The sequence below is a fragment of the Maniola hyperantus genome, chromosome 25, assembly GCF_902806685.2.
Source record: "Maniola hyperantus chromosome 25, iAphHyp1.2, whole genome shotgun sequence".
Lineage (NCBI taxonomy): Eukaryota > Metazoa > Arthropoda > Insecta > Lepidoptera > Nymphalidae > Maniola > Maniola hyperantus.
The window spans coordinates 377,799-398,157 of record NC_048560.1 but is presented as its reverse complement, the minus strand read 5'-3'; the positions used below and the strand labels follow the sequence as shown (position 1 = coordinate 398,157).

Genomic DNA, 20,359 nt, shown 5'->3' with positions numbered 1-20,359 from the left:
CGCCAGTCGTGCAAAAATACCTTAGCTCTTGATGTTGGTAGTTTTCAAGAAACAATTTATCGAGATTTTTTTAAATTACTTCAATTAAGCCCACATGAAAATTAATTGCAATAATTAATGGTCCATGGAAATATTTTGATCCCAAAAAAATATCTTGAATAAATATTTAATTGATCGATTAAATATACCAATAATTGGTCAAAATATCCAATAAGGATCATAATACAGGTAATCATCGATCGATTCCCAATTCAATAACCGGTTGGGTTGATTTAGCAAAATGATCAATTTAAATCAATCAATCAATTCAATTAAAACTTTTAGGGTTCCGTACCAAAATGGTGCAATTTTATCCATCTATTCGTCCATTGGTTCCAGCTGGTTATCATACGATTGCAAAAAAGGAAATGTTATGTTTTTAGGGTGCATGAGTTTATTTATTCCACTAGAACTTCTAATCTTCGTACCTACTCCTAACACAAGCTTTCCGCTTAATTGGAGGGGGAAGGGGAATATTAGTTAGCAATTAACTTGGCTAATATTCTTTTTAGGGTTCCGTACCTCAAAAGGAAAAACGGAACCCTTATAGGATCACTTTGTTGTCTGTCTGTACGTCTGTCTGTCAAGAAACCTACAGGGTACTTCCCGTTGACCTAGAATCATGTTTGGCAGGAAGATGGGTCTTATAGCTGGCATTAGGGGAAAAATCTGACAACCGCGACTTTCTGGTTACATCACACAAAAAGAAATTGTGGTCATAAACTAATAATTAGTATTTTCAATTTTCGAAGTAAGGTATCAAGTGGGGTATCATATGAAAGGTCTTCACCTGTGCATTCTAAAACTGATTTTTATTTATTTTTATGCATCATAGTTTTTGAGTTATCATGCAAAATGTCGAAAAATTACGACTGAATCACGGAACCCTCGTTGCGCGAGCCTGACTCGCACTTGGCCGGTTTTTTTCCTTTTTATCTTTGTTTCTAGGCTTCTGTTACCCGTATCTGACGCAATAAGATGGAATGCGTTCGGAATTTGAAATTGATATTTGAATTCAGAACTAGATAATATGTAAAGTGTTTGGTCTGTAACAGTATGGTGGTCTACTTTGTCGGAATCACTTTCTATTTTAATACTAATGTCTTTATTTAACTCTGAATAACATAATATTAACATAATATATTTCTAACTAATATTATAAATGCGAAAGTGTGTCTGTCTATCTGTATGCCTGCTAGCTTTTAACGGCCTATCCGTTCAACTGATTTTGACAAAATTTGGTACAAATATAGCTTGCATCCCGGGGACGGACGTCGGACATAGGCTACTTTCTATCCCGGAAAATTGAAGCCGCGGGCATCACCTAGTTTCTAATCATTGACTTATATATTACTTCGTATGGACAGGGTTATTGAACAAACAAAATGGCACCGACTCAGTGGTGCTGTAGCACCAATGCAACCTCAGTGACGTCTGGGTTTCAAACGGGTCGTTCATTAGTATCTAAAGGTGAAATCTATAGAGCGCACTCTGACTTTGCTAAGACTTAAGACAGGGTTAAAATGAGACTGAATGAGGATGAATGAGAACGGGATGATGAATGATGATGAATTAATGGGTACCAGAATTTTAACATATTTTTTTTAAAATTACCAACATAAAGAATGTTTAACAAATCCAATTTAGACACAGCAAAAAACCACGAAGGTTTATACAGTTACTTTACAATAACGTTAATAGATCGCGCTGTTAACATTATAAAACTATCGGTAATTATGAAATACCGCGAGGTCTTTTTAACCGACTTCAAAAAAAGGAGGAGGTTCTCAATTCGTCGGAATCTTTTTTTTTATTTTTATTTTTTTATTTTTTATGTATGTTCCGCGATTACTCGAAGACGCCTGGACCGATTTTGAAAATTCTCTTTTTTTGTTTGAAAGGGTATACTTCAAAGTTGGTCCCATTTAAATTTGGTGAAGATCTGATGAACATCTGCGAAGATAGATACTGGAACTCCTCAACGGATAAGAGTAAATTGCTCGCGATCAGTGTAATAGCTTAGTAAACAGTAGATTTTTAACCAGTCATTGCATAATTCCATGGAGCCACTAAAAATTGTGAAATAAATTTTTTTTACAAAAAAAATAAAAACCGACTTCGATACACAAACACTAAAAATTGAAAAATAGTCGGTGCCAATGAGGTGCTATTGTGGAGTCTCATAAAAATATGAAGTCTAGACGATTCGCGCAGCTAAAGCTAATTGGCACCGGCACCAAAAAGTATTATTATCGAACTATATTAACTCTTGTATACATAATATATTCGGTAATAAATTAAATTATTTTTCAATTTTTAGTGTTTGTGTATCGAAGTCGGTTTTTTTTTTAAACCACTAGTTTAATTTAGTAGGTACCTACCCAAGTAAATGAATATAATAATTATTATAAAGCAATTTATTCAAATTGATTCTATAAAATATAATTTAACGTCCTACCTACCTATTAATGTGAGACAATAAATAAATAATGACTACAGTCACCCAGACCCAGTAATGAGTATTAAATGACTTTTCTGTTAGTAAATACCTTGTAGTAAAATCTAAGTTTCCATGGGAATACCTAGATTCCGGCTATGGCGACATGACAAGAGGAAGTTTACGCAAAGAGTAGGTACATTTTTTAAATCTCAATGAGTTTGTAAATTATCCATACCTACTAATCTAAATATATAAAAGGAAAAGGTGACTGACTGACTGACTGACTGACTGACCTATCAGCGCACAGTTCAAACTATAGGACGGATCGGGCTGAAATTTGGCATGCAGGTAGCTATTATGACGTAGGCATCCGCTAAGAAAGGGTTTTTGAAAATTCAACCCCTAAGGGGGTGAAATAGGGGTTTGAAATTTGTGTACTCCACGTGGACGAAGTCGCGAGCATAAGCTAATCTTTTTTATAAGATTCAAAGTCCTGACTGACTGACTTATATAATACTAGCTAATGCTCGCGACTTCGTCATAATATAAGTCCCGCAAATTGCTATTGCACTGGAACCATGTCTCATTAACATCGAAATGACGTCATTTTGACGTCAGCCGAAATAAAAATATACCATCAGTTCGAAACTTCAGTCTAGTGCCGACGTCACTAAACTGGCGGCCACGCCCATTAGCAATTTGCGGGACTTATAGCTATCTGCATGCCAAATTTCAGCCCGATCCGTCCAGTAGTTTGAGCTGTGCGTTGATAGATCAGTCAGTCAAAGTTTTCATAAAACGTAAACTAATTGAAAAATCCTATTACAATGTAAAGGATTATTTAAATGATAAGCAAGCTTGGGAATGAGTTGCTTAACGGATTGTGATAGTTCTAATAAGTTTCAATAATTTTGTAAAGTGGTGATAACAAAAAGAATACCCGGCTGAGTTTGTTGTGGGCTCTTCTCAGACCTGGGCGCGTTTGGAACCCTCGTAGCTTTAGTTTTAAGTTTGCGTAATTATCACCACTATATCTTAGAAATCCAACATCTGACCATCAAAAAGCGTTATTTCTTACCTATTTTGAATAAATCATTTGACTTTGACTTTGAATCATTTGACTTTGAGTCAGTCACCTTTTCCTTTTATATATTTACTAGCTTATGCTCGCGACTTCGTCCGCGTGGACTACAAATTTCAAAACCCTATTTCACCCCCTTAGGAGTTGAATTTTCAAAAATTCTTTCTTAGCGGATGCCTACGTCATAATAGCTATCTGCATGCCAAATTTCAGCCCGATCCGTCCAGTAGTTTGAGCTGTGCGTTGATAGATCAGTCAGTCAGTCAGTCATTCAGTCAGTCAGTCAGTCAGTCACCTTTTCCTTTTATATATATAGATATATCAATGCACAGCCTCAACCGCTGGTCCTAGAGACATGAAATTTGGAGGTTGTGTTCTTTATAAGGAGTAGGTATCCACTAAGAAAGGATTTTTTTTAATTCCACCCCCAAGTGGGTTATTAACAACATGAGAGACTTATAAGTAACCGGGTTTAGCATACTTTATCTTGCTAAATGGATATTTCCTTCTAATGCTATGTATCTAGGCAGGTTTTTTGCTGGTTCGACCTTAGATCTTAAGGTCTTGCAAATTGCAAAGTTTTTGTCATATCATGCTTGGATGCTTAATAACTTCAACTAAATGACTGGCTATTACAAAGGACTTCGTACTGTTTGTACCATATTTCCCAATGCCGTGGAATATATTATATTACATAATATTGTTATCTTTTGTTTATGTAACTAGCTAGCTACCTATCTTTTTTTAAATCATGATCAACCCATCGCCGGCCAACTACTGAGCATAGGTATCTCGGAGTAACAAGGGTTTTGTTATAATCGTAGAATCTTATAAAAGTTTACTTGAATTAAAATATATTCCACTAGCTGATGCCCGAAACTTCATACGCTTGGATTTAGGTTTTTAAAAATCCCGTGGGAACTCATCAATTTTCCGGGATGAAAAGGGATGAAGGGGGGAAAACTTCGTCCGCGTGGTCGACACAAATTTCGAACGCCTATTTTTCCCCCGGGGTTCAATTTTTGAAAATCCTTTCTTAGCGGATGTCTACGTCATAATAGCTATCTGCATGCCAAATTTCAACCTGATCCGTCCAGTAGTTAGAGCTGTGCGTTGATACATCAGTCAGTCAGTCACCTTTTCGTTTTATATATTTAAGAAGATATATAAGTTTACACCTGAATTGAACTGCTCTATTGATATATACTTATAAAGGAGTGGAATGAAAACCGAAAGGTCGACGGTTCAAACCCCGCCCGTTGCACTATTGTCGTACCTACTCCTAGCACAAGCTTGACGCTTAGTTGGAGAGGAAAGGGGAATATTAGTCATTTAACTTGGATAATATTCTTTAAAAAAAACTTAATACATATTGAATAGTATGATAAATAAATAATTCGGAAGTACCTCGATTTATTGCAAGATATATTATAAATCATAGTAGGATGTATGTTAACGGAGTCAATGCCATTTATAATAGGTAGGGCTGTCTGTAGCTAATGATCTAGTTCAACCAGTTCATGTCGTTATAATATATATGTATATACTATGTACCTACTTACTATGCGATGTTATTGTTGATAAACGTATTTTTTGCAAGTAACATCTTTATTAAACCTACTAGACGATGCCCGCGACTTCGTCCGCGTGGATTTAGGTTTGTAAAATCCCGTGGGAACTCTTCAATTTTCCGGGATAAAAAGTAGCATATGTTCTTCCCCGGGATGCAAGCTATCTCTGTACCAAATTTCGTCAAAATCAGTTAAACGGGTGAGCCGTGAAAAGCTAACAGACAGACGGACAGACACACTTTCGCATTTACAATATTAGTATGGGTTAGGTGATGCCCGCGACTTTGTCCGCGTGAATTTCGGTTTTCAAAAAAAACGGTTAAGATTCGACGGAGTTATGGAGTAAAAACGACAAAAATATATTTCCCTATCCCGAACAAACGCTATTTTTCTTGGGATAAATATCCACTAACCTGCCTAACCTAAGTTGCAATTTCCATTCAGTAATTTCAGCGTGAAGCGTGCACAGACAAAAATATAAAAAAAAACTATTTTGGGACTCCATATCGATAATGCTTCCTCTGATTTAGAATTTTCAAAATTTTATTTTGACAGTTTTATTAACTTACAGTCGCTCAGCGCGCTATGGAGCGAGCTATGTTGGGTGTCACTCTCAGGGATAAAATCCGGAACGAGGAAATTCGTCGTCATAGTTCAAAGGATTAGCGGGCTGAAGTGGCAATGGGCAGGTCATGTCTGTCGCAGAACCGACGGCCTATGGGGCAGACGTTCTGGAGTGGACACCGCGTACCGGTAAGCGCAGTGTGGGACGACCCCCAGCCCGCTGGACCGATGACCTGAAGAAGGTCAACGGTCCAGCGGGCTGGGGAAGGTCCAGCGGAAGGTGGGGAGCGGATGGATGAGGAAGGCGGAGCACCGTGTTTGGTGGCGCGCTCTTGGAAAGGCCTGTGTCCAACAGTGGACGCAAACAGTGGCCCTACCGCGGTTGTTTGACAGCTACAATGTCACGATCGCAATCATCTCTGATTGGTTAATGCTCGCTCACTATTGACCACAATGTATTGTTGCAACAAGAATCGCACAAATTCAGCCAATCAGAACAATTGAGATTGTAATAATGATTGATGCAGGTTTTAGACAATCGCCCTACAGGTTGATGGATTCATCATCATCATCATTATCATCATCATCATCAACCAATAGACGTCCACTGCTGGACATAGGTCTCTTGTAGGGACTTCCACACGCCAAGGTATTGCGTCGCCTGGATCCAGCGACTCGTCTGATGTCGTCCGTCCACCTAGTGGGGGGGTCTTCCAACGCTGCGTCTTCCGGTGCGAGGTCGCCATTCCAGCACCTTGGAACCCCAACGTCTATCGGTTATACGAACTATGTGTCCTGCCCATTGCCACTTCAGCTTCGCAGCCCGTTGAGCTATGTCGGTTACTCTAGTTCTCCTACGGATCTCCTCATTCCTGATTAGATCACGTAGAGAAGTTGATGGATTGGATTGGATTAACTTACAAACAACTATAAAACTTAATTCTGTAGGATTATGGATGCCTTTCTCTGAACCCGACTGTACCGCGTTAAGGTAAAGGACGAACATTCACTTTTGCTAGAAGGCCGTTTCGTACTTAGAAGTTTTACGAATTATCCGTTATAATACCTTGTTTATTTTATATCTATTTGTCACAGTTTGACCGCGTGGTTTACTAAGGACCTTGCTTAGGTCCTTAACTTATAATAAACTAGCTTATGCCCGTAACTTTTCCCGCGTGAACTACACAACACCCCTATTTTACACCCTCAGAGGTTGAATTTTCAAAAATCCTTTCTTATCGGATGTCTGCGTCACAATAGCTATCTACAATCTACATGCAAAATTTCAGACCGACCGTCCAGCAGTTTGAGCTGTGCGTTGTTAGATCAGTCCGTCAATTAGTTAGTCAGACAGTCAGTCAATCAGTCCTCGAGTTCAAATAGTCTTTACTTGGTACTTGGTAGGTACCTCCAATATCAAATTTATAACCGAAAGTTTGAAAATCCCATCAGTTTTGGTGGTCAGGTCCTGCACAGCATCAGGATTGAGGAGTTGGAATCCAAATTTTTTTATTTTACAGTATCGCAAAGTTGCTCTGTCGATTAAAAACAAATTACAAAAATCGGTTCAGAAATCTTGGAGAATTCGATTTTTTTGAAAGTCGGTTAAAAAGTAGCCTATGTTACTCCCTGGTTAATCCTTTACTTGTCTGTGAAAGTCCCGTCAAAATAGGTTCAGCCGTTACAAAGATTAGCCCGTTCAAACATACAGACAGAGAGACAAAAATTTAAAAACGTGTGATTCCGTTCAAATATCTATATTATGAGCTTAATTATGAGGTAGTTATTTCGAAATTACAGACATACACTTTAATTTTATTTACCTATTAGTATAGAAGTATAGATATAGATTAGAGTTGTGATATGTAAATAGGAATGTAGCAACTATGAACTAGGTAGACTGAGTGATTAAAGCAATTAGCTAGTATTTTTCCGGATATGCTTGCGATGTTATTTTAAAAATACCGAATTCCAGCACTAGAGCTTGACCTAGTTAATTTATTTGTAGGTAGGTAACCTTTTCAGCACTTTGGCACTTAAGTTTTCATATTTTAACTAATTTATGGCCGCGACTTCGTCCGCGTGGACTACACAAATTTCAAACACCTAGTTTACTCCCGTAGGGGTGGAATTTTCAATTTAAAAAAAAAATCAGATACAAGTTAGCCCTTGACTCGGCTAAGCAAAACTAAAGTCTAATAGACTTGGGTTTGTCAATTGAGATTTTTAGTGTTTTTTAGGGTTCCGTACCTCAAAAGGAATAAAGGAACCTTTATAACATATCACTTTGTTGCCTGTCTGTCAAGAAAACCTATAGCGTACTTCCCGTTGATCTAGAATCATGAAATTTAGATATTATAGCACAAGCAAAGGAAAAAATCTGAAAACCAAGAATTTGGGCTTCATCATCATCATCATCATGATCAACCCATCGCCGGCTCACTACAGAGCACGGGTCTCCTCTCAGAGTGAGAAGGGTTTGGCCATAGTCTACCACGCTGGCCATGTGCAGATTGGTAGATTGGTATTGGTAAGAATTTGGGCTTCCATAACTCAAAAAAATTAAAATGTGTTCAATGTTCATGAACTAATAATTAGTAAGTATTTTCAATTTCTAAAGTAAGATTACTATACCAAGTAGGGTATCATATGAAAGGGCTTTTCATGTACATTCTAAAACAGATTTTCATTTATTTTTATGCATGCTTAATAGTTTTTGATTTATCGTGTAAAATGTCGAAAAAATATGACTCTAGTACGGAACTCTCTGTGCGCGAGTCTGACTCGCACTTGGCCGGTTTTTTTAATTAACTTTGTGTTAATGACGTGAAGCATTAAGATCGGAAAGTAGGTACCTACTATGATGATTCAATCATTCATGATTTGGGTTTTATACAATCCGCGTAACGTAATTAATTAATTATTTAATATACATTTAGCACCTCAGATATATATTATACCTAAAGATATTTAGGTATAATCTAAATGCATAAAAGGAAAAACTGACTGACTGATCTATTACGCACAGCTCAAACAACTGTACGGATCGGGATGTATAACGTCAGATATTATGACGTGCACATCCATTAAGAAAGGATTTTTGAAAATTCAACCCCTAACGGCGATTACGCTGCACTTCTGTCATCCGAGTTCTATCCGTCATCCGTGAAAATATACCAGCGATTATCTACGACACAATATTAGGTATGTCATAAGCTCCCATATAAAACAATAAGGCACATCATCAATTTCAATTTGAATTTCAATTTATTGCATTTCCATAAACTACATCATATTATGTACAAAGTATTATGGATACCCAGTTTGGGTGTCGCAATTTGGTCCTTAGACCTTAAGCTTAGTAGGGAGACCCATATTATTATTTATTTTTATGTTCGTCGTTTTGGAAATCATTTACGGCATAGAAGCCCTTTTCTAATAAAAAGTTTTTTAATGTTTTGTTGAATTTATTTTCATTGTTTATGTTGCGAATTTTGTCTGGTAAATTATTATATTTTTCATTTCACGGACTCGGATCGGATGAGTGCGTAACCGCCCTAAGGGGGTAAAATAGGAGAATGACATTTGAATAGTCCCGGCCATAAGTCAATACATACAGTGCGACAAGGCTATCTTGGCGCGTGGCGAAAATCGGAACTAACGTTGCCGTCAAGTGTCCCCTTTGTTCTTATTTGAATATTCTAAGCCTTTGTTCTCCAACAGCGCCCCCATGTCAATGTCATACAAGTGCCAAGAGACCATTGTTGCACTGTATATTATAAAAAGATTTATCCTGACTGTCTAACTGATTGCTGATCTATTAACGCAAAGTCTTTAAAACGCTGGGGCTAGAAACTTGAAATTTGGACTGTGGGTTTCACACTAAAAAATATTGGAAATAGCGGCCCTAAAGAGATCCCGAGTTTCCCGAGATGGTCAAGCGGCTTGACGACGTAAAAACGATAAGGTTGGGTCAAACAAAACAGGAAACGGAAGCTTTCGTAAAAAGCCTAGGTAGGTACTTGACATTGGCTTTGACGTATCAATAATTAATTACTATGTCAAATAATGTCACTTTCAAGGTATAACTAATAGTTTCTGATTTTATCTTCTTTTCAGACATATTTTCTATCTCTTTCAACGTGCGGCAATTTAATACATTAAAAATCTTCAAGTATAAAAATGAATTAAAGTTTTGAGTAATTTGCATTTTTCATGTTTCGTATTTATCAATGTTTACTTACTCGATTTGATTTGACATAGGTATTTATTTGGCTTAATATTATGCCAAACTGAGTAAAATAAAACTTAATAAGTAAACTTAACTACCTTAAATATTAAGTAGGTACTAAAAATAAAAGATAGTAAATTCAGTGACGATTCAAAAGCACTTGTTTCAAAGTGTAGGTATTTGAATAAAAAATCTTTCTATGACCTGACAAAAAAAAACGCGATCCGCACTTGAATAGGTACTTACATAATATATTATAACGATAATTAGTTAAAAGGAAAGGTACCTTCTTTCGTACAATACGTATTTACGAAAGGTATTCCTTTCATTAATAAATAATAATGTAATATTCAATAATCACAATCCCCGATTGGCTGACGCTGTTCAACTAGGCACAGTTTTTGTAAGAATTTTACAAAAAAAATTACAAAAAGTTTGTGTAAAGTTCTTACAATTCAGCCAATAACAACAGTTGCGATGATTGTAGATATCATATAATTTCTAAACTGCATTCTCCTTAGTATAGTTACTTAAATAAAACCTCTTTGGTACATAATCTAAAACAAAACCTCTTTCGTATCTTCAAATAAAACCGGCCAAGTGCGTAGCGGGCCACACGCAGTGTAGGGTTCCGTAGTCACAATCCTCGAAATACAGATATAACTGCTTAACCTGTAAACCCTACTTAGCCATGATAGTTTAGAATATACTACTGCTGTGAATTTTTTCACGTTCCTATATACTAACATTTGGCTTGGAGATGAGGGGGGGGGACATGACTCTAATAAAAATTAGCACTTTAAAACATCATATTTTACAAATGGATCTAGAAATCGAAAAATGATGTTCCCACACCAACAGTATTTTAAAAGACCTATTCAACGATACCCCACACTATGGGGTAGACGAGAAAAAAAATTATCCCCACTTTACATGTAAGGGGGAGGGAGCTACCCTAAAAAAATATTTATCAAAATTTTATTTCACAACTTTGTCGGCGTGATTAAATATTTATACCCTTGCCAAATTACAGATTTCTAGCACTAATAGTCTCTGAGATTAACCGAGGACGGACGGACGGACGGATGGACGGACAGACGGACGGACATGGCGAAACTATAAGGGTTCCTTGTTTACTACGGAACCACGCAACACATGCAAAAAATCCCCGGGCAATCCGCACTTGAAAATGGAACACTATTATTTACATTCAAATAATTTTACCAAAGAGGATTTATCCAAACTCTTTGATTAATTAAAAAAATCACTGTCACAGGAAGAAAAAACCGCGCGCAAACCGCACTTTAAATTTCGAACACTATGTTTTATTTACTTACGAAATGTTTGCCTGTCAATATGAAGATTACGAAGCACAGATTATACAGAATGTAATAAAAAAATGAAAGATGTCGTTCGGAAACGCGTGTCCGCGTCTCACACTTATGGCTGACTGGTGTTTTGTTCGATCAACAGATGATTTTATGCCAGCGCGCTTGTGTGAAAACTGGAAAAATCGATATGCCGACGTCACGTTTAGGAACCTGTTGGATTTGGCGGGGTTTTTCAGGAACGTGGATTTTATTAAGTACCTACCTAAGTTTCTTAGTACAGTTACGTTCATTCATTTGTAACAATATTTTGTGAAATAAATCGTTTCTTGCAAAGCACAAGATTGTTTCATTAATTTATTAATTAATGTTGCTTTCAGGATAACTTAAATTACTGACTTTTATCTTAAATTAATTTGGATTTGTACTTACTTATATGTGTTATATACGTTTCCGTAAAAATTATCACCACTATATTATTATCTTGCAAATCCAAAAACTGACAATCAGAAAGTGCTTTTGAATAAATTATTTAATTTTGATTTTTTTATTTTGATAATAAAAATGTAGGTTCTACGTTACAGGGAAAACATTTATGCAAAACCTCAAGTTTCCTTTTTAGGGTTCCGTAGTGCGAACTTGCATAGGATTGGGAATTGGGATAACCATGCCAGTTGTTAAAAACTTTGTTGGTCATTATTTCATGACGGTACTGTTTTTTCAAAAAATTGTCTAGGATAGTTCATAATTATTTAAAAATAAGTTTTAAATTATTTAAAACTAGATGATGCCTGCGACTTTGTCCGCGTGGATTTAGGTTATTATCAATCGCGTAAGAACTATTTGATTTTCCGGGATAAAAAGTAGCCTATGTCCTTCCCAGTACCAAATTTTGTCAAAATCAGTTGAACAGATGGGCCGTGACGTGAAAGGCTAGCAGACAGACAGACAGACAGATACACTTTCGCATTCATCATCATCATCATGGTATCATCTCCATGGGATGAACAATTTTTTTTCTTTTATGTTAATATCTATCTGTAATCTGTATAGAGCGCGAGCGGTAACAGGACTTATAGATAACTGTGTTTTACAACCTTACAGTTCTTAAAGTATGTTGTGAATCAAACGAGCACTTGATGGGAACTGACACTTTATTATAAATAGTTTTGTAGCATACCCACATAGTTAACATAATATTACAACATCTTTCCCCTTATTTTTATAAAGCTAAGAGTACAATATAATAATTATAAATTGGGCTGATATTAGGTATACATTTTAATATACGTACTTCAATCTTAAATATTAACATATTATATTTAGCTGTTTATATTTAAATCTAATCTATTATGATACTATACATTAATATACAATATCATCATTTCATATATTTTAAATTCATGCGAGCCTTGACAGCCGCCGGTCTGCGTGCTGTTATTATATTTTCATTATTTAATGCATTCTCATTATCATGGACCGGAAGGGTTTCCGCGGTAGTAGTAGCAGTAGAACCAATATCCTGATTTTCTGCGTCACTCCACTTATCTTCCTCCGTTGCGGAAGCTTCAACTGGTGGCATGAGAAGTAAGTGACGTCTATTTCGTCTGTATCGCCTCCCGGACACATTGTCCTTGACAAAGTACGAGCGCGGATGAGGCGCTGCACTTTGCACTACAGCACGCTTACGTTTACCTTCATCGACCATAACAACATTCTGTCCCGGTACTAGGTCAGCCAAAATTCGCGAATGCTGATCGTAATAAATTTTACTCTTAGCCTGCTTACGTAAGATGCTTTGGTGATCCGAGGTGTTATCACGGCAGGGTCTAAGGGATTGCTCGTGCGCCGGAAGCCTAGTATTTAATCTGCGCCCCATGAGCAGTTCAGCTGGAGAACTCAACCCATCGCGTGGACATGCTCTAAAGTTCAGCAAACCCAAATAAAAGTCTGAACCTGAATTAGTCGCTTTAATTAACATGTTTTTAATGTTTCTTACGCTTTTTTCACTTCGGCCATTAGCTTGAGGATAGTTGGGTGACGTAGTGATATGAGAAAACCCCCATTTTGTCCGGAAATCGGCAAATTCCTTTGAGCAATAAGCCGGTCCGTTGTCAGTAACCAGTTGCGCTGGAATACCATGCCTAGCGAATTGATCCTTCATGGCTTGTATGACCGCTTTGCTTCCTATACTACTGAGCGAACTGACCTCTATAAAGTTTGAAAAATAATCTACGAGAATCAAAAAGTTTTTATTTCGATACTGAAAAATATCCGAGCCTACCTTCGACCACGGGATGTCCGGTATCTCGTGTGGTATCATGGGTTCTCGCGAAGGTCGGGGCGCGTGCTGCGCGCACGTTGCACACCGGCGCACCGCGCATTCCACGTCGCGCGACATGCCCGGCCAAAACATTACCGCTCGAGCGCGCCGCTTGCACCGATCGATGCCCATGTGACCTTCATGAACACGGTTTATCATTTCTGCACGAAGACTTCGAGGTATGTAAACCAAATTATCTTTTAAAATAATATTATCTATGTATTCAAAAGTTTCTCTGTAAGACCATAATTGGCGCACACTTTCATCGACATCATATTTATTTACTGGCCACCCATCTTTTATGTACTTGATAATAGTTTGGCATTCCTTATCCGACTCGACACCTTTTTTAACTAATTCAATTTTTTCATCAGTAAATCGGACGTTATTAATTACAAAACATGACTGCGCCTCGACTTCGACCGATACATTACTATTCATCAGCTCCGGCAGGGGAGCGCGCGACAGAGTGTCCGCAACGAACATATATTTCCCTGGCTTATACACTACCTTAAAGTTATAACCTTGAATTCGTAGCATCATGCGCTGCAAACGCGCAGGCACCGCATCTAACGGTTTATTAAACAGGGCTTCTAAAGGCTTATGATCCGTTTCGACTGTGATGTCACCCCGGCCGAACAGATACTGATGAAATCGCTCTAAAGCAAATACAATGGCAAGCAACTCCTTTTCTATCTGCGCATACCTGGTTTGCGTGTCGGTAAGGGTGGAGGACGCAAATTCCACGGGGCGGCCCGCCTGCAGCAGCACAGCGCCCAGTGCGTGCGAGCTGGCGTCCACGGACAGCAGCACTGGCTCGCGCGGCGAGTACAGCGCCAGCACGGGCGCTGCGCATATCTTCCGCTTCAACTCACGCACGGCGTTATCATGTGCTTCTTCCCAACACCACACTACGTCTTTTTTCAATAAGCTGCGCAGAGGTGATGCCATTTCAGAGTAATTCGTGATAAATTTAGACAAATAGTTAACCATGCCTAAGAACCGTTCTAAAGCGGACCTATTTTGAGGCGTAGGCATGTCTTCGATAGCCTTTATCTTGCTTCTGTCGATTGCCATGCCCTTCGAGCTGAACGTGTGCCCTAGATAGCTCACTTCCTGTACGCTGAACTCACACTTTTCTTTATTAAATTTTATACCTACTTGCCTTGCCCTTTCTAATAAACATTTTAATCTTTCATCGTGCTGCGCCTTAGTCGTACCCCATACGATGATATCATCCACGAACGAATCTACACCCTCCAGATCTTCCAGGAGTTGCCGCACTCGAGCGTGAAACACCTCCGAGGCGCAATTAATTCCGTAAGGTAAGCGCAAAAACTGATATCGTCCAAAGGGTGTTCCAAACGTGCATAAATCTGCGCTCTCGTCATCAATCTGTATCATCCAGTACCCCGAACGAGCATCTAGCTTGCTGAAATATCGCGCGCCCTGCAGCTTGACGGCTATTTCCGTGAGTGTAGGTAGCGGGTAATGCGCGCGCCGCACCGCTCGGTTTAGCGGTCTCGGATCGAGACAAACACGTATACTACTACCGTTTTTCTTGGCTACCACTACTATCGCGTTCACCCAATCGGTAGGATGAGATACTTTCCTTATAACACCCATATCTTCCATACGCTTTAGTTCCACTTTTAACTTATCACGAACACCGATAGGTATTTTTCTGACAGGACAGACCGACGGTTGTACTCCTGAATCAATAATAATCTTATACTCGCCCGGTAACTTACCTAATCCTTTAAACAAATCCGTATATTGATCTATATTTATAGAGAATACACGTTTAACAATACCTAACTCCTCACAAGCATATTTGCCTAACACGCTCTCACAGTCATATTTACAAATGCAAAAATTAAGGTTATATAGACTATTTTTATATATCCAAGTAAGGTAACACGAACCCAGTATAGGTATTTTAGAACCACAAAAAGATTGAGCCCTAACGTTATTTTGATGTAAGGATGATAAATGAAAACCTAATTGTTTATATTTTTGCAAAGATATAACGTTAAGGTCCGATCCAGTATCGAGTTTAAATTTTTCCCTTTGAACACTATTAAGTAATTGTAAAGTTTCATACCATCTGTTGCTGTCCTTAAAAGTTAAATCACCTTCGACTGTCGAGATTACATAGCATTCTTCATCCGTATCACTGTTGTGTGTGTTGTGTATTTGATACACATTTTTTCGTGAATTTACACAAACTTTTTGAAAGTGCCCGATAGATCGACAAAGGAAACACAAAGCCCCGCGCGCCGGGCAATAATAACCACCATCGCACTGAAATCCGCCACATTTGTTACAAGACCGCGACGCCGCGTCCGTCGAGGATCCCCGAGGCGGAGCGCGAGCCACAGCGCCCCGAGCGCCGCCGCCACCGCGCGCCCAGCCGCGCCCGCGCCGAGTTCGCGGCGCCCAGCCGCCGGCTCGACCGCTTGTGCGCGCGCCTCGTATCATGTCCACTGACGTCGATGATGACGCACACGGCTCATCAGTCTTCGTCTTGGTGCCTTCGATGTTCTGTTTCTCTTCAATCGACATCTCATTAGCCCGGCATATCTTAAGGGCACCTTGCAGAGTTAACTCTTCTGATCTCAGTAACCTATCTCGTACTTTGCTATCCAATACGCCGCAAACTATTCGATCCCGAATAAGACCTTCCTCTAAGTGCTCGAATTCGCAATGTTGTGATAAAATTTTCAAGGCCGTTACGTAATCGTCAATCGATTCGCCAGATTCTTGATTTCGGGTAAAAAACTTGAAACGAACCATAGTTGTGTTTTGTTTTGTGCCAAAGTGTTCATTGAATTTTTTTACTAATATATCAATGTTTTCACGAGTTTCATCTTTTGTGTATTTGAACGTCGTATAAATATCATAACCTTCAGGTCCAATTAAGTTGACTAGTAGGCTGGCCTGAACATCCGTAGATTCCTTGTGGACGCCGGCTGCTTTTAAAAATACATAAAACTGCTGGCGCCATTTTCGCCATGCAGTTGCACGGCACGCCGGCCCACCTTCCAGGCATAATTCCGCTGGCGGCCTCGCGTGTTCCATCTTTATTCTTTACTTATCACTGCACACTGCATCCAAAATTTATTTTTACGAACATTACACAACTATACACGCGTAATTATTCTTTAATTACGTTCACCGCTGTCACCATGTTGTGAATCAAACGAGCACTTGATGGGAACTGACACTTTATTATAAATAGTTTTGTAGCATACCCACATAGTTAACATAATATTACAACAAAGTATATTTTTAAATGGCTGCGACATACAGACAGCCGTCTGTCTGTATGTCGCCAGCGGACTGGATGAAACTTTTAGGGTTCCTATTAGTACGGAACCTAAAACAAATCCACGCGGATGAAATCGCGGGCAAAGGTAACAGCCAACATCGCAGCATGGCAGCATGGTCATTGACTTTAAAGGTCTGTACGCACCTAAGCTGCGCTGCGCGTCACTGCAGGGCGCGGCACAGAGCGACAAAATATTATTTCTATCATTTTGTATGGCGCATTTCGCACTCGAGCGGCGCTGCACAGCGCTTCACCGCGCGTTGCCGCGCGTCGCTGCTGGGAGAATATTGTGAAGCGCAGCGCAGTAACGCTCTGTGCAGCGGCGCGTCGCGTCGCTTCAGAATGCGTCAGCGCTCGGATAAGATACACGCGCATCGAGTTAAGTATTTAATGTAAAGGCGTGATCGACCTCAAAATAAATAACGTAGTTTTAATTTTGGCACATGACGGGATTGAAGTTTATCCTCAAAATTCCCAATCCCCTAGGATGTCGGCTTCCACCCTTTCCCTCTTCAATGTCGCTCATCTTGCGACGTCGTTGTTCGTACGCGATCGGGCATAGAAGTGACGCGCAAGTGACGCGAGCTGCCGCGTACTGCAGTTGTAGTGCGGTAGGTACCGTGAGCGGCCTGAAGTGACGCGCCCTGCAGTCGGACTGAAGCGACGCGCAGCGCAGCTCAGGTGCGTACAGACCTTTATAACAACACGTTACGTCACAGAGTTGTCAGCAAAATAATGGAAATGGAGAGTACTTACCGTGTGTTAAGTCACAGAATATATGTTAAGTCAATGACATTGAAACACTAATGTACAGTCCGTTCACTATAACTTTTCTCCTGCCGTCATATTGGCACCATTGCTTTGTTTGTTTTATTCCTTAGAGCTTAGGGTTTATTATTGTGTGATTTGCAATGGTGCCAACATATACCGTCAGGGGAAAAGTTTGTGAACGGACTGTTCAGTATCTACCTGTGCTATAGTGAACTCTCAGACATGCAGGTTTTCTCACGATCGATTCCTTAACCGTCAAAGCAAGTTATACAGGGTGTAACCAGAACGCTAGCAAAAACTTAGCGTAGTAGTTATAATACCTACCTAAACACAATCCAATACCAATAACCATTCGCTTCATTTTGTAGTATGTACTATGTATTAGTGAATTTAATATTTTTCAACCCCTCAATGTATAGCGCATAGCGCGCAATGCATCGTAACCTTTTACAAAATATAGGATTTTTTTATTTATTTTCGCGTTTTTTTTGTGGTATCATACCAGTAACCATCAGTACTATCACCTGTTTTCGTTTTTGCTAGCGTTCGGGTTACACTGTGTATTTAGCTGCTTAAAAACGCACACACCGTCGAAAAGTTAGAGGTGCGCGCCCGGGATCGAACCCCAGACCTTTCGAATGGAAGGCAGAAGTCTTAACCACTAGACTATTATCACTTCATTAGCAAAAAAACTAAATTTAAATCTAGACCTAGGTATGCCGGGATTTTACCTGGAGGAAAACCCCCATCAGTCAAAAGTAGCAGGAAAACTGCCTGGGTTAAACCACATGGTGTTTTTTTAAGAGGACAGTGAAAGCTGTTAGGTTCCGCATAGTACACATTGATCCAAAAAACCGGCCAAGTGCGAGTCAGACTCGCGCACCGAGGGTTCCGTACTGCAATAGTATTTTTCGACATTTTGTACGATAAATCAAAAACTATAATGCATAAAAATAAATAAAAATCTGTTTTAGAATGTAGGTACAGGTAGAGCCCTTTCTTATGATACCCCACTTAGTATTATTAATCTTACTTTAAAAGATGAAAATACTAATTAAATAATTGTTCATGACCACTTTTTAATTTTTTTGCGTTGTAACCACAAATTCACGGTTTTCAAATTTTTCTTCTTAGAATAATTAATCTAAGTTTTTCCCCTTACGTGTGCTATAAGACCTACCTACGTACCTTTTAGCTCGTAATTTCGTTCAAGTGTAGATAAACACTTAATTTTTTTTTTTAAAAAAAGGGTCGTAAGGTAAATAAGACTACATAAACAAATATAAACATGGACTCTTCGTCGAATCGACGAAAATCCCCGTTTCGTACAACATAAGTGACGGAGTGACGAATCATTTTGTCGTATGCTAATTACGTGACGTCACATTACGTTGTAGGTATTTTATGTTTGAACTAGCTAACCCGCCCCGGCTGCACTCGGGTGGAATTTAGAAAATCGAGGTGGGGGGTGAATTTCCAAAAATCCTGGAACACGTATTTCTCCATTAGTGGCCGAAACCCCAAACACCAATTTTCATGCAAATAACTTGAAACATGACGGACTTTCATACCAACTTTCATTCGCTATTTAACCCACTTAGGGGTAGAATTTCGAAAAATCTTTTCTTAGTGGATACCTACTAAAGACAAAGAACACACCCTCAAAATTTCATGTCTCTAGGACCAGTGGTTTAGGCTCTGCGTTGATATATATGTCAGTCAGTCAGGACTTTGAATTTTATATAGATGCACATAACGGTGCGGCGCGGCGGTGACGTCAAATGACGTCTTCAAATGTGTATACGTGTGGTATAAGTACGCAACAGGTCGAGATGGCAATCGGGGAGGAAATGGCCCGCACACCCGCACAACCCCCGCGCTAGCTTAGTGCGGGCGAGCGTGGGTGACGGAAAAAAGTGGCTATGACATACGGACGGACAGACAGACAGACATGATGAATCTACAAGGGTTCCGTTTTTTGCCAGTCGCCTACGGAACCCTAAAAACCATTCCTACCGAGAAGAACCAGCAAGGCTTTTATTTGATACTGCATCGTCACCAAAACATAAGAAAATTAAATCGTTGTCTTGCGCAAACAAACATGACGTAGAATGACGTCACAATTTAACAAATCTAAGTACCTACTTACCTGTACCTTATTTGTCACATGAAGGAAACGGGGATTCCTTCAGATCATCATTAACTCATCGCCGGCTCACTACAGAGCACGGGTCTCCTCTCTGAATGACAAGGGTTTTGGCCATAGTCTACCACGCTGGCCATGTGCGTAGTATTCTACCAATCCGCACATGGCCAGCGTGGTAGCGTGGTAGTCTACTTCACACACCTTTGAGAACATAATGGAGAACTCTCAGGCGTACAGGTTTCCTCACGATGTTTTCATTCACCGTTAAAGCAAGTGATATTTAAGGCTATCACGGCTTATCTTCATTATGCTCGCGACTTCGTCCGCGTGGACTACACAAATTTCAAACCCCTATTTCACCCCCTTAGGAGTCGAATTTTCAGAAATCCTTTCTTAGCGGATGCCTACGTCATAATAGCTATCTGCATGCCAAATTTCAGCCCGATCCGTCCAGTAGTTTGAGCTGTACGTTGATAGATCAGTCAGTCAGTCAGTCAGTCACCTTTTCCTTTTATATATTTAGAAAAATAAATC

The 20,359-nt window shown here is 39.3% G+C and overlaps 1 protein-coding gene across 3 annotated transcripts in view; it reads right to left on the bottom strand.

The window, feature by feature from the left end:
- Pu (GTP cyclohydrolase punch) overlaps positions 1-20,359 on the bottom strand; it is a 47,285-nt gene that overhangs the window by 12,865 nt on the left and 14,061 nt on the right. The window contains exon 1 of one of the 3 annotated variants that reach the window (XM_034981778.2): positions 11,264-11,395. The exons of the other annotated variants lie outside the window; for them this stretch is intronic. The gene's annotated coding sequence lies outside the window, so the exon portion shown is untranslated. Of the gene's footprint in view, positions 1-11,263; positions 11,396-20,359 lie in introns of those variants that run through there. 3 annotated transcript variants of the gene reach the window in all.